A 16,384-nucleotide genomic window follows, 5' to 3' on the forward strand; every position below is an offset into this window, starting at 1 on the left:
CAATAGTCCTGTTGTGCAAATTCTTTTTCTCCTTAATAGTATTTATTGTAGTCGGGTAAAGTCCCGCTAACGTATTTAAATAGTAATTAATTCTCCCTTATTTATTGCTATTCGCTGCGCTTTATTTTATTATAGCCAGGCTAAAGTCCTGTTGTCCAAATTTGTATCTTAAGAGCTTCTGCCTGAGAGACCGGGGCAGACTTGGAAATGACGGTCGGCCGATTTCGCTTAAAATTGGTACACAAAGTCGTTATATGGACTTATGTAATATGCCAAAGTTTCAGGTTCAACGACCATTTTTTAGCCGAGTTCTGGATATCAGTCCCCCCCAGGGGTCCCCAGAGGCTGATTTTTAGTGTAATTTTGGCCACTTTTCATTCTCTCTTTTAGCAACGTACAATTAATTTCAGACAAAACCAAAACCATATTTGTAACGCCCTATCCTAAGACTTGTATGGGTAAAAACATTACCTCACGAGAAGTTTTCGTTAGCCTGTGGTTGTGATCACAACTTAGTCCTATTTGAAGCATATGGGGAGCAACCGGAAATGGCCTGTTTTTCAGACCGCATATTTTCCATGCCCATGTTTTATATCGTGAAGTCTTAGTATCCCTGCAAAGTTTAGCCCTTAGTTTAGTAATAACAAGAAAAAAATACTGAGGTTGATGCTTTTTTACTACGAAACATTTTTAGAGAAGTTACCTACTACGCACTTCCTGTCAAACTCTTAATTACTTTTTAGGAGATATTTTTAGACACCAGCTGCACAATTAACCAACACTCAATGATCCCAAAGTAAATTATTTAAATGAAATATATATTTTTAAACCATAAACTAGAAGTTTTCCTACTGACGGATTTGAAACTAAATTTTATGTAACATTTGTACCTCGTACCCAGGGGACTGGAAGGTGAGGGGAAACTTTATACGTTGATAACAAGAAAAGTAATCAAAATACAATGAAACAAGTTGTTTACTGAGTGTATAAGTTAGGTGGGAAAAGCTAAAAAAAAAAAGCCTTATTTATGGGACTCTGCCTTGTTTCCATGGTAACCTTGCTTTATCAGGCATAATTACCCTAAGTTTGACTTTTCTCATCTAATTCTCTGTTTTTTATTGACGTTTTCAAGGTTTCTTGGAGCAAACATAGTTTTTTTGCACCTTTTAAATTCACTTAAAGAATGAATAGATTTAATAAGTTTAATTAATTGATCGCAGATAGTTTCTTTTCCTGTAAATAAACAATCCAGCCGGCAAGATGTCCATGTGCTGGCCATATATTCATTTCACGGTTGCATTTTATCAATTTACGACAGACTGAAGTAAACATGTAACGTAGTAACGCGTTCGAATTCTATACAAAACTGGCAACTGCCTAGCGCATAGCTCGGTCGTGGCCTAATGGCTGCGGGCTGGACTCCGGATCGAGCGCTCCTGGCTACTAGGGCGTTGTCATGTCGTCTTGGGAAAGGCAATTTTCTTTCACAGTGTCTCTCTCCACCCAGATGTATAAATAGGAGCCGGTGATTATCATCCTGTCCAGGGAAGAAGAGCAATAACCAATTTACGCTCCAGCATGCATGAGGCACTGGACTTTGTGACGACTTACCATACCACCTACACCAAGCATACTGGTCGTCCTGGGGATTATCACTTCTTTTTTATGGAAATCGGAGTTTAGGGCCAGCAATTCTACAGCTAGGGTGCTATAAGCAGTAGTCTTTGAAGGACAATCCACCCCTCCCCTGTCCTATCTTTGGATATATGCAGTACACCTATTTAGTCTGGATCTGTGCGGACTGAGAAAGCAACAAAAGGAAAATCCCAATAGAGAAAGGGAAAGTGTGCCAATGAGTAATTTTCTGGTAATTTAGTCAGACATTTAGCGACTTGGCGGGGAAAACGGACCGTCTTGGACTTCCTCAATTTATAATACCTAGGCCGTTTGCACCGGTGGACTGGGTATGAATAAATATTCTGTAGCATATCCATTCGTTCTTTAGGTTCTCATGCAAGTTCTATACCTGATCATTCTCTGCAGTGTCAAGGAGACAAATCTAGACGAGAAAAAACTGAATCCCAAGACAATCATAGCCAGCAAACTTCAGATAAGTTGGCGTGTCGTGACCTCGTCACGTACGGTATGAATCAACCTGAATTTTCATTACTCGCAACGATGCACTCAAGATCAATTTATCGCTGGGGCTACGGTTTTTAATGTTGCTTCACTTTTAATGGATTATAAGAAAGGGGCGAGCCTCTAAACTTGTAGCCAGGTAAGCATTCATAGTAAGTGAATTTATCCAGACACCGTGCGTATAGACTGGAATAGTGAGACCGCATTTAATTTTGCAATTAGCTATAAGTATATTCGAAATTTCCTTAAGGTTCAAAGCGATTTTCAAGTGGTGTCATGAGAGACGTTGTGATTGCATTTAGAGTGACTGATAAGTTGTTTTTCTTCAGGAAAAAAGTCCAGCGACTCCACTATCCGTAATTTTCAAGACTTCTTCCACAAAAATTTATAACCGTTGCCGGACCAAAATATGATCGGTCCTAAAAAAATCACATGAAAATTTCTGATTAAGGGTAAGTCTTTTCGGTTAGAATTAATTTCAGAGTCTCTAATTTCTGACTTAGAAGAAAAAAAGGCATTAATCGAAATCAAATGGCTGATTTTTAGAGACACGCTTTGTTGAAACTTAAACCGGAAGTGGCCTGGTTAGTCATTTTCTCGTAAGTTTCTTCTTAGTAAAAAACACTCAACCTTAGTATTTTTTTCTTGGTATTACTAAACTAAGGGCTAAACTTTGCAGGGATACTAAGACTTCACGATATAAAACATGGGCATGGAAAATATGCGGTCTGAAAAACAGGCCATTTCCGGTTGCTCCCCATATGCTTCAAATAGGACTAAGTTGTGATCACAGCCACAGGCTAACGAAAACTTCCCGTGAGCTAATATTTTTACCCATAGAAGCCTAAGGATAGGACGTTACAAATATGGTTTTGGTTTTGTCTGAAATTAATTGTACGTTGCTAAAAGAGAGAATGAAAAGTGGCCAAAATTACACCAAAAATCAGCCTCTGGGGACCCCTGGGGTGCTGATATCCAGAACTCGGCTAAAAAATGGTCGTTGAACCTGAAACTTTGGCATAGTACATAAGCCCACATAACGACTTTGTGTACCAATTTTAAGCGAAATCGGCCGACCGCCATTTCCAAGTCTGCCCCGGTCTCTCAGGCAGAAGCTCTTAACTCTTTGTAGTTTTATTATCTAGTAATACTTTTGTAGCCGGTAAATTCCCGTGGTTCTGTCAAATTCATCTTCTTTCCCGTGTTCACCTAATTTTATTGTAGCCAGGCAATAATCCTGTTGTCTAAATTTGTTTTCCTTTCGTCAATATTTATTGTATATCTTCATCATGCGAGAACACCGCAAAACTGTCAACATCCATTGCGGCAAAAAGCTCTCGGGCAAATCCCGGGATGAAATTCTGACTGCCATCTTCAAAAATATCAAAATGTGGTGGCAGTCCAACAGAAGTTGACGCCCTACGTGTCACTTTCAAAGAGGAAGAGCAGGCCCTCGCTGCTTTGCGTGATAAGGGTGTGAGGCTTTTCGGCTTGTGGTGTAGGATGGACAGGGGTCCTCCCACCACTATCGTCCATCTTTTTGACTATCCTTATGAGGATCCTGCTGAGGACGTTTCTGGGGGTGATTCATCTGGCGCTCCCGCTAATGGTGGGGCTCAGGTGGTCCCCCCTGTGGGTGGTCTAAATTCTTCTGGTGCCCCTGCTAATGGTGGGGCTCAGGTGGTCCTCCCTGGTGGTGGTCTAAATTCTTCTGGTGCTCCCGCTAATGGCGGGGGCTCCTCGGGAGATCAAAATTCTCCTAGTGCTCCTGCTAATGGTGGGGGCTCTTCAGGTGTCCAAATTTCTTCTGGTGCTCCCGCTAACGGTGGGGCCTAACCGGGTTCTCATGAGGTTGCTGGCTCTTCCAGTCATTCAGCTTCTCCTGGGGTCGCCCCCACCGAGGGGTCTAGCAACCCTTTGGCTGGCTCTCATCAGCCGGCCCCCATTACTCAGTCTTCCTCTAGCCATTTGTTGGCTCCTCAGGAAGAGGCTGCTCCTTCCTCGCAACAAACTGAACTGGAGAAAGTTTTTGTGGATGCGTCAGACGGCTCTGACATTGAAGAATTTACTGAGGATGAGCCCTCCCTCTCTTCCTCTCAAGCTATCTGAGTTCTCTCAGAGCCAAAGCATTCTTGGTGGTGCTCAAAATGTTGAACAAAATGTTCAAAGTGGTAGTGTGAAGTCCTAGAATCTTCGGATTTGCGCTCTAAGGCTGATGTCGACTCAATGGATCCATCTTTGGCATCGCTTAAACGCAGTAGGTCCAGGGATCCCTCGTCCAAAAAGAAACACAGGACTGTTTCTGCCTCCCCCCAAGGTGGTGGGCGGCATCGTGGTCTACCGATGGTGTTGAGAGATCGTCCCACTTAGAGCTGATCTCCCTTCTTGACACTTTGTTTATTTTTCGTAGTTGTTGTTTTTCTTCATTTACTGACTTGTCATGGCGTCTTTCTTAACTCTTAATACCAATGGGTTGCGGGACGCGAATAAGAGGATGGCTCTGCTTCATTGGCTCAGTCATTTGTCTTTAGACTTCGCTTGCCTGCAGGAAACGCACGTCACTTCAATTGCCGAAAGCAATTCCTGGTTTTCTTCTTACTGTTTCCTATCTGTTGTTTCCCCCGGCTCCGCACACTCCTGTGGTTCTGCTATTCTCTTACGGCCTAGATATTCGTTGCTTAATTCTGTGTACTGACTCGGATGGTCGTTTTGTTTTGGCTGAATTTCAAGATCGTGATGTGATGTTCCGTGTTGTTTGTGTTTATGCCCCTAACCGGAATCCGGATAGGGACGCCTTTTTCAGTTTTGTCTCCTCCAAAGTTGATCCGTCGGTTGCCACCCTTGTTTGCAGGGATTTCAATGCCGTTTTTGACCGGTCCATGGATAGGAGGGGTTCCAATGTTTTGGATTACTCCAGGGAAAGCAGTGCTTCCCTTCTTTCCCTCTTTCGTGATTGTGGTGTGGTAGACATTTGGAGATCTCGCAATCCTGCTACCTTTGCCTTCTCTTGGCTTAGGCCAGATGGCACACTGTCATCCAGGATTGACCTTGTCGGGCGTCCCTACTCATGGATACATCTTGTGCGATCTTGTGACATGCTGGCTTGCCCTTATTCCGACCATTGTGCTGTTCTTCTCACTGTTCCCATTCCGGAACCGACTCCTCGCAGCCCTGGCTACTGGAAGCTCAACATCCCGATCCTTAAGGATGTTGGTTTCAGATCATCAGTCTCGGATTTCTGGGCTGGATGGAAAACTATGAAACACTCCTTTGATTCTTTACAATCTTGGTGGGACACGGGTAAGAATCATCTAAAGAGCCTGGCTATCAAATCTGGTGCCTCAAAATCGAAAGAGCGGAACTCGTCTCGTACTTTATTGCAATCTCTGGCCCAACATTTAAAAGCTCAAATTGACAATGGGCGCGTGTCCCTTCTTAATGTTTACGAGTCCACACTGTCAAAAATAGCGTCTCCTTGTTGGGCTGAGGAGGGCGAAGCCTCCACCAGCTACTTTTTTCGGTTGGAAAAGAGAAATGGCGTAGAGCAATGGTTTTCCGCCGCCATATAAATAAATAAATAAATAAATAAATAAATATGCAGAAGCCTGACGGTTCTATTGTGGCTGATGTTCCTGGCATCTGCGACTCATGGGTCTCCTTTTATTTTGATTTATTCTGTGCCTGTCCTACCAACATCGATGTCCAGAATCAGCTTCTAGATAATCTGTCTTCTTTTGTCCCCCCTTCGCAAGTCCCCCTTTGTGAGGGCCATCTTACTGTGGAGGAGGTGCATAAGGCAGGTATGGCCAAAGGAAAATCTCCAGGCTCGGATGGTCTCCCGGCCGAATTTTACCTGGCTTTCTGGGATATCTTGGGTCCTGACCTCGTCGAGGTTTTAAATGGTTCTTTTGACTCTGGTCTTCTTCCCTTCTCTCAACGGGGTGCGCTTATCTCCCTCATTTTCAAGAAGGCTGATCGATTATTGCATAAGAATTGGCGCCCCATTAGTCTTTTAAATGTTCACTATAAAATCTGTGCCAGAGCTCTCGCTGGAAGACTTCTAAAAGTTATTCATCATGTAGTGGCCCGTGATCAAACCTGCCCCATCGCTTCATTGGTGAGAATGTGGCCCCCCTCCGGGATGTGGTTCACTATGCCAACGATGCGGATCTCCCGCTTGCCATCTTGTATTTGGACCAAGAGAAGGCTTTCGACCGCGTTGATTGGCCCCTCCTCCAGTCTACCCTCTCTCGGATGGGATTTGGCCCATCTTTTATAAAGTGGGTGGTTCTGCTTTACTATGACATTCGGAGCTCCATCCTCATCAACGGTCACACTTCTCGTTACTTTAAACCTTCTCGGGGGGTGAGACAGGGTTGCCCCCTCTCACCTCTTCTGTATGTTCTGACAATGGAAGTCCTTGCGGTTAATATCTGGGCCCACCCGGCCATCCGGGGCCTTGTGTTGCCTCGTGCTTCTGTGCCGTTGCCGGTTTTATCTTTATATGCTGATGACACATCTGTCATTTCATCATCGGATGCTGCTACGATGGCTGTATTTGACACGTATGCCCTCTTTGAGGCCGGCACCGGAGCAAAATTAAATATGGAGAAGTGCAAGGGTCTTTGGCTTGGTGCTTGGCGTGATCGTGTGGATGCACCGGTGCCAATCGAATGGTCTTCCTCCAAGTTAAAAGTCCTGAGTGTTTTCATTGGGAATAATGATGTAGACACTGCTAACTGGCGCCCTCGAATTGAGGCCGTTGAGAACTGCCTTTCCTCATGGCGTTCACGGTCTCTGTCATATAGCGGCAAGGCTCTTGTTATTAATGCCCCCGTTCTGTCAAGGATCTGGTATGTCGCCTCACTGGTGCACATGCCGCCCTGGGTCCTTGCTGAGCTCAACTCAATCATCTTCAAATTCTTTTGGAGTGGGAAGCGTGACCTTGTGGCTCGCAATGTAGAGATCCATGACCGTTCCAAGGGTGGCTTTAATATGGTCTCTATTGCTCTTAAAGTTAATGCTCTTTTGGTGCAATGGATCCGCCGTTATTTGTGTTCCCCGAACAGGTGGGTCTCTCTAATGAACTTCTGGTTTTTTGATCGTTTTGGTATAGATCCCATGGGTGTCTTTTCGGCGCCTTTGGCTTTCTCTCCCGCCGGGCTTCCTCCCTTTTATGCTGCCGTGCTGAATGCGTGGAAAGCCCTGAATGGCTCAGCCTCTCCAAATGGCTTGGTTGTACGCTCTTTGGTCGAAAATGTAGATCTTCCGGCATCTTCCTTTTCTTGCAAATTGTGTTACCAGTTGAGTCTCCTCATTCATCCTTGTAGGCCTCATTGTGTTCCCAAATTCAGACCATCCTTTGGTGACCTCGACTGGCCTTCAACCTGGAAGTCTCTGTTTTTCTTGCCCTTGGACAGGCAAGTCATTGATCTGAATTGGAAAGTGGCTCATGGGGTCTTGTACACCGCTGAACGGCTATCCTCCTTTGGTTATAACCTGCCTACCAATTGTTTTTGTGGTTTTCACATGGAGTCCGCTGAATATCTCTTCTTTTCGTGTCCTCTCATCCAGAGTGGCATTGACTGTTCAATCTATGCTTTTTCGGGCTTCCCCCTTGGCTCCCTCCATAACTGTGCGCCACATGCTCTTTGGTTTTAGCAGCGACAAGCTTCTTTGCGTTCCTCGTGTCTTCCCCTACCTACCGAATCTCTGTAAGTTTTTGGTCTGGTGCCAGCGGCACGACCATCGCTTTCGCTCGGTACCACCCGGTGCTCTTAGGCTCCTGGCTTGCCTCAAGTCCAGGGCAAATTTTTACTTGCCTCTGTTTTTCAAGCGTTTCCTTTTCCAGCGTCGTCGTCGCTATTTCCATCGTCGATGGGGTGCTAATGGCGTCGTTGGCCGTGTCTCCGGCGGTTCTTTTAAATTAAGTTTTTGAGTACCTGTTTTTATCTAGGATTTTTTTTGTCCGTTTTCCCTAGTTCTGGTCGCCTTAATTGGATGCACTGGATTAGCGTTTTTAACTGCTTTTTCGGGTTTTTTCGCTTTTATTGCATGTATTGAAGTCTTTGGTCTCTTTCTTTAGTCCTGGTCGCCTTTATTGGATGTACTGAGCTAGTGTTTTAACTGGTCTTTCGTTTTTTCGCTTTTATTGCATGGAATTTACGTCTCTCGCTCCAGTCCTGCTCGCCTCTATTGGTTGTGCTGGGTCACTGTTTGAAATCGTGTCTATTGTCTTTCCTATCTTTTATGGTGGGGCGGGGTTCGACTCCCCGGCGAAGGTGGCGAGCCGGCCTCGTACGATGGTGCTCCCCCTCCTTGGCGGTACCTTTTTTTGTCCTTTCATGTATGTCTCTAAGGTTGGTGGACATTGCACTGCGTCCATCGTATCGCCTTAAATACAAAAAAAACTGTACGGGATTGTCAATGGCGGACGTCGAGCCTTAAGTGGTATCAATTAAGAGAATGTTTCCCTCCTTGTTGAACAGAAAGAGGCGATAAGGGATATTGCTGTTTTGAAGAAAGACACTAATTTTTTACCTGCTTTGGCAAGTCATTGATTTTTCAGTTATTACCCTTTGTTTTTGACTCCTGGCATGGATCAACTGAATCGTTTATTTTCGTTGTTTCACCTTTAAACGCGACATCAAACCGTGAAGCAAAACGATTTGCAGGTCAGCTGTCTAATGGTTCGGAATACTGAGACATTGAGCGAGGTTGAAATTGAAGATATCAAGCAATCGAAGTATCCAATAATTTATGACCTCCCGGAGGCATTTGTTGGAAAATTAAGGAAGTTATTGGATTGTGAAGATGTGAGACGCAATTTGAGAGCTGTCGTAACTGGTGAAGCATATCTCGTTGTAGAATGGCAAGTATTTAATATCTGTCTTGGGTTATTCCCATGTACTACAGTATGATATAAGGCTTAGCTTTGTAAGCGAACGAATTGCTTTGGGGCCAAAGAATAAGACAAATAAAATTTTGTACCTTTTTTGAAATAGTCAACATGTCTTCTTGTAGATGGCTTTTTGTGCACAAGAAATGTAATTGAGCTTCTTTATTTAGTCTTGCCTCACCTTCTCTAATTGAGGGTGGAATTCTCTGATTAGGTTGCAAATTGTTAGAGTGAATAGTGGCATTGTTTGTGTGATCATCATTTCTATTTTATTGATGCACTCAGACAATCCCAATCTTGTATGAGTGGCTTTCAAACTGTAAAATTAGTCTGTGACAATTTGATATACTAGTATATACTAATGGAAAATGTGGAAATTCAATTGGCTGAGCTACTTGTATGCTATCACTGATCACAAACTAATTATAATCATTGTTAAATCAGTAAACATTTGCATACATTGTATCAGAAGCATGTCACCTAGGGGATATGCTTCTGACTGTATTTACAGGAAGAGTTTTTGGCCTGTATATGGCCAAGTAGGTGTGCTAGGTGCCATATTTGCAATGGTGCCTGTAGTTGCACTAACTGCAACTGTGACTGAGCAAACAAAATGTCATACATATTATTGCTGTTATTATGTTATACATGTTATAAAAAGTTCCCTTGGAATGGTCAGGATCCAGAAATCATTGCAGTGAAAATGTGAGGGGAGAATTTGCCGATATTCATAACCATAAAAAAGCCAACAGTTAGCAGTCAAGTGAAAGTCCACACACTGGTGATGACAAAATCAAAGTGCTGCTTCTTCTGTACATAGCACAGCTACAAGTTATGAGAGAGAGGACGCCCCCTACAGTGATTTACTCCAATTTACATACTCTTATTGTGGACATTGTATAGTGACAACATAATTAGAAAATGTGACCTCAAAATGATTTTCTTAACTTGGCCTGTCTACTCGAAACTACTACTACAGTAAGGAGAAATTATAGGTTGACTACTTGTTCTTGAAAAGTGAAAATTTCATTGCCTAGCCCCTATTTTGTAAGTGATGAACACATTGTATATTTTCTAATCCACTGTGAACTTTTAAACTTTATCCATAAGACTATTAGTGTTTACATTTCCTCAGTTACTAATTTTTTAAGTACTCATGAAATGAAACAATCAGGTCATTTATTTAGTAAAACTCAAATTCCTCCAAATTTTTTATATGAGACTTGAAGAAATGGATATATTTTTCTACCCTCAATGTTGGTAGAAGGGTGTCTTCATTTTTAGGAGTTGATTGCAAGTCTCTCAGTGATCAGTTGTCAGGTGTTAAACACAAACAGAATATCTTAATTTCTTTTTTCAGTTGCACATATATCAGAGTTGAGAATTGAATGTGTATAGTTTTATGCAGTGACAGATTTGTTTTGAAATTGATGCCTTGCTGAGACCTGGGTTTTAAAACCCTAATTTCACCTAAATCATTTAATTATACCTGACTGCAAAAGGAATACTTCCTAACTTTTTGGATCAGTACATAGCTGAAACATTATCCACTCATCATCATCATCATCATCAGTTCCACTTCCCCGTTTGGAGATTGGGGCCAGCAAAGAAAAGTGGAAATCACTTATTGGCCTTCCCATGGTTCCTTCCATTGATGCCAAAGCAAAAAAAATATGCTAACAATTACTCGCCAGGAAACAAAACCATTTACACACCGTTTTCCTTCAAGTACAATACAGTAATATATTTTAGACATATTTTCTGAAACACCAGCCCTAAGCCCACATTTATTCATAAGATTGTGGAAGGCGCTGTAGTGCAGTCGTGTTATTTTTGGAAGCAATAGGTCTAAAGTGAGGGGGATTTTTGTTGTGATGTTGATCGCCCTCAAGCTGCCTCAAGGAAAAGACACATCCGACCACTTTCGACACTTGCGCGGTTCACTCTTTGTGGAGTGCTCACTCGACGAAGGTGATTCTCCAACCTGTTGCGAGCCACAAACTCTTTTCACACAAGACCTTACGATCGACAATTCCTGCGAAGAAAGTGATGCCAGCAACAATGAACGGAATTCTTTAATATTCTTCACCTTTCTGTACATGGTTCGCAAAGCTTCGTTGTTAAACCATTGCCAAACTTAATATCTTACCCAGTTTAAAAAAATTCAAGCACTTTTAAAATTTCCGGCTCTTTGCTGCTCGGCCTCGCCGAAAATATCAACTGGGGTTTCTAAAAACACCGTTTTGTTGCCACAGCGACAAGTGTTGAGCCGTGAGTTAAACAATATATGGGCCAAATCCTCTATGTCCTTCATTTTAAACACCGCTCAACCCCGCTAGTCACAGCTGTTCCATATTTTCGCGTCAGCAATCGGCTGGAACATTCTGACTTCCGTTCAAGATTTCTTTGTTTTCAAACAGCCAATCAAAAAAAATGCGAAAATCCTATGTCCTCAGAGCCCTTCGATTCTCGTGCCAAGGCCCTGCCGGCTAAGAGGAGCGAAAAGGGCTATGGGATCGAGAATGGCGTGACGCAACAAGTCCCTTTCCCTCGCGTGATCGCCAGTTATAGTTTGTCATGCAATGGCCCGTTTTACACTGTGTTTGTATCAATGAAATTGTGAAAAGACGTGGTAGGTCTTAGATGCAAAATGAAGGCTGTTATCGAAGCAAACAATCGATTCATCGCGGATCTCCACAAAATTCTCAGAAACGACGAAGAGTTTAAAGACCAAAACCTGTTTTATTCGCCGAGCAGTTTGAGCACTGCACTTGGGATGACTTCCATGGGGGCAAGAGGAAACACAGCTGTGCAGATGGCCAAGGCACTACACTGGGAAGGAATGTCTAAGTATCAACTTCGAAGCGAAGAACAAGACTTTCTCGATGCCCTCCTAGAAATCAACACTGCTAGCAGCGAACTGCTAACTGCAAATCGACTTTTCTTGCAAAAGAATTTTAGCCTGGTACAAGAGTTTGTTGAGGGGACGAAAACATTTTTCCACTCTGAAATAGCCTTGGTTGATTACCAGACAGATCCAGATAGTGCTAAGAAAGAAGTGAACGACTGGGTCGAGGAGAAAACGAAGCAGAAAATTAAGAATATGATTGCTGAGAAAGTATTCAACGCACACACTCGGCTAACCTTGGTGAATGCAATCTACTTCAAGGGATTTTGGCAAAACCAGTTCGATCAACAGGCGACTTTCAAACAGCATTTCGTCGTCTCAGAAAGTGAGAAGACTGATGTACAGATGATGCACCTTATGAAAGATTTCAGGCACGTTGACGATAGCACGGTCCTAGCTTGTCAGATTCTCGAGATGCCTTACCAAGGAGAAGATCTTTCCATGGTCATCCTGCTGCCTCATGATACCCATGGACTGGCCAAGTTGGAGGAAAGCCTCACCCATGAAAGATTACAACAGGCTTTTGCATCTGTATAACAGTCACACCCACAAAAGGTAGATGTGTCCCTTCCAAGACTCAAGCTGACTCAGCAGTTTGCACTCAGTGATGTTCTTGCAAACATAGGAGTGACAGACATGTTTGATGAGTTGAAGGCTGATTTCTCTGGCATGACACCAGGTCCTGAGAAGCTCCATGTGTCCCATGTCATCCACAAGGCATTTGTAGAAGTGAATGAGAAGGGCACAGAATCTGCGGCAGCCACGACAGTGGTCATGATGGCTCCAACAGGCGTTGCGAGAAATCCAATTTTTTGTGCTGATCATCCATTTCTGTTCATGATTTGTCTTAAGAAGTCCAGTGCTATTTTGTTCATGGGTTGGGTAGTGAAACTATAGAATCATTATAACCAGCTAGAGACAACATCATTGTAGGGGGTGCTAGGTAGGGGTTGAGGATACTTCCCATTTACAAGCTTTGTAGGTGCATGTCAAGCAGGGGTGTATACTCACCATAATGCACTATAGGGGGAGACTCCATGCACCCAAAGTGATCCTTTTTCAGGCTGGGAGGTACATATATTAAGCAATTAGAATATGAGCCCCAGATTTCTATCATGCATAGAAATCGAGAGTGAATAATCAAATTGTTTTAGGATAAATCTACTAGTCGTTCATGACTTTATCTAAATCCCCTTCACAGACACCTTGAAAATGCAAAGAAGCGGCCGTCATTTTGTTTAAAACTGAACACTGCTACGCTACTCACTATGTATCACAGAATAGATAGTGAGTAGTGTAGCCAATCAGAGAACAGCATTTGTGATAGAACGCCAGTAGATTTATTCTAAAAAGGGGTAGATTTAAACAGTCGAAGTATAGATCAGGGTACAAAAATTTCGTCATTTAGTTATTTAAAAGGCCTTTCAAACTATTGGATGTGTCAGGTATATTGGTGATGCTGAGCTACAAAATTTAGGATATGAGGATGTTTTAGGGTAGAAACATTTTGGTGCACCTTTTTTGGGTACCAAGATTGCTGCAGGACCTTATTTAGGGTCTGTCTGATTACCACTACCACCCTCTGCAGTAAACTAGGATGGAGTAATCTCTATTATGAGAAGGAAAAAGAAAAAATTGAAAAATCCAGAATACCTAAAAGGTCTATTTTAACCCTTATTTTAACAAATATTGAAAACAAATTAGCTCTCCCCAAACCCTGTACCATTTTTTTTAAACAAAGATGCTGCCACAGTGGGGCATATTTGTGGAATAGCCTTCTATCTAATTACGGGTTATAAAGGTAGTTTTAGTACCCCTTATGGTGTTCAGCTTCAAGAGGTCCACAAGGTGAGCTTTTGTGGTACCTTTTAGGGTATAAAGCCCCCAAAAATATGACAGGAGATAATGTGCTGTTTTAGAATTGGCACCTCTTGGGGATGAAAAAAAATTCAAGCCACACCCACAAAACAGGATATTGGTACCCATTAGGGGTTCTTTTGAAAACTTCCGATAAGCACCCCCACCTCCCATTTCTGATGAATAAACCCCTCACTCCCCAACCCCCCCCCCCCCCCCCGCCCCCACAATGCATGACACTGGACAGGATGTATGATTTTTAAGCATGAATGGTATGAGAAAGTGTATGTGCATCTCTTCATATGACCTCAAGAACTGGATGGTAATTTTCCAGAATCCATGTCAGTGGTACTTAATTTTTGAAACAGAATTTAAAGTATGTTTTACCAGCCATTTATATATGCATTTACGATGCAACTAAATTATGCAGTTGTACAGTTTATTATGAGGAAAGAAATTATTTTCAGGTAAATTGTCTATATGTTTTTGGAGTTAATTTACTTTAAATACCATACCTTTTTCATAAATATTGTAGTGATATTAGTCATTTTCATTCAAACCAACTGTAATTTTTAATGGAAATATTTTTGATGCTGTTGTTAAATTATGCATAAACATACTCTCTAGATTACTGGTGTGAAGATCCTCTTGTGGAAGCTAATAAACCTTATTGTATTGTATTGTATTGTATCAATAATTCTCCATCCACCAAATCTACTTTAAATTTTGTTAATTATAACTGTGGAGATGAAAACATGTAGGACAAATTCAGTCATATTCCTTGTAGAGATCTTTCTCCTCATAATTTCATGTCAGTCTTCTTCATAAATATGCTCCAGGATGGTTGTAAACAAGAAAAATCATGGCCACGAGTTTGGGACAAAAATAATGAAAGAAATCCTTTTTTGCAATATTAAAATATTGCCAATAAAGATACTGAGGTCCTGAGTGATCCACAACATTCCAATCCTCTTTGTGGAAGTCAAATCTTGTTATAGAACAATGTTTGTATTCTTTGTCGTTATTGGTTCATTTACTAAAACGTTGCATTGCACTGGCTAATGCATAAAAGTCCTATGTAAATGATTTATTTATTTAGCATACTGTCTCCTTGGAATGTAACCATAGGGATATGGTAAACTTAAAATAAATTTCTGGTTAGTTAGAATTGGCATACCACACACTCTAATGTACACACAAATATCAATCTTTTTTTAAAAAAACACAAGTACAGTAAAACGTTTCTGTGAGGATAAGAAAATAATAAAAGTTTCTTTCACTTCACCCCTGCCTTCCCACCCTTCCCTGGAGAGTGACACAACTCCGCATTTCATTGTTTGGGGTGACAAAGTGTCCCAATAATTTGCAGACCATTAAAGTGGTTTAAAATTAGTCATATTTTTACCAAATCACGTACAGTGTCAATTTACTTGTTTCTAATCTCTAATTTTCTCTTCTATGTTTGGCATTTGATCCCCATAAGTAATTCCTGTTACAAAACAAAGCCTCTTTCGGATCAACAAGGCAGAAACAGTAACTCAACTTTACGGCTAATTAATTTATTTCAGCTTAAACTGACAATGTTGTTGCACAGTTGTTACGTATTTATCGTCAAAAATCTTCTTTAATATAATGGCATGTAGGATAGTCCAACCACTCCTTCAGTGTGTGTGTGTGTGTGTGTATGGGGGGGGGGGGGGGTTGCTTCTTCTTAACGTTCTAAACAAGCTATATCATTGATACATTGATCAAAGAGAAGCCATTTGAACAATACTCATTTTTAATCTCAGATTTGGGAGGCATCATTGCAAAAAGTTGCGTTTACCTATACATGCTGATAATATACAGGAGCTGCTCACAATAACTATTGAATTGGACAATATTATTTTAACAAAATTGCATTATTTATTTATATTTCTCATAATATTTTAAAGACCAATGTGTATGAATGCATGGTGTCAATTCTTTCTCAAAGACATCTCTGATGAGATGCTTATTATTTAAGCAGTTGTATTAAGAAAGCCTGATAAACAAGGATCTACCCATTGACAAGGATCAACCCCAGTCTAAAAGTCGTGCTAGCAAGCAGGCTTATTGAACGTCAACCTTATCCCAGAAAGCTTGATTTAAGCGACTTTTTTGAAAGGGAAAATCGGAATTCAAAAAAATCGCTTAAATCAAGTTCAATCGGTAAAATAACCACACAAGGAGCAAACAAAACACGTCTGGAATAAGGTAAGCCATTTTTATTGAGAATTTTCACTTTTAACTACTTCCATGGATATCTTGTAGAAAATCCCATATAAACCCTTATAATTCGATGCCATATTGTGTTGCTTGTGCGGTTCATAGAGAGAGCTTGGGCTGCCTGTGGTGTTATAGCTGCATTCGCATCTTTCATTCTTTCATTTTGTTGCTGGGTTCCCTGTATTGTTCATGTATTTTTCCCGCCGTTTTGTTCCCGCGTTTAAGTCACGTGATCTTTTCGAGTGTGCATGTAATGGCGAACGTCGGCAAACGTTGTAGTTGTGTATGCGATTCACTCGAAGTAACGACGGATAAGACGGATAAGACGGATAAAG

The 16,384-nt window shown here is 41.7% G+C and overlaps 1 pseudogene; it reads left to right on the forward strand.

Moving 5' to 3' along the window:
- The first annotated feature begins 10,360 nt into the window (after nucleotides 1-10,360).
- Nucleotides 10,361-14,482, forward strand: LOC145493059 (serpin B3 pseudogene; annotated as a pseudogene).
- The last annotated feature ends 1,902 nt before the right edge of the window (nucleotides 14,483-16,384 follow it).

This window comes from Orbicella franksi, chromosome 7, assembly GCF_964199315.1.
Source record: "Orbicella franksi chromosome 7, jaOrbFran1.1, whole genome shotgun sequence".
Taxonomy (NCBI): Eukaryota; Metazoa; Cnidaria; class Anthozoa; order Scleractinia; family Merulinidae; genus Orbicella; species Orbicella franksi.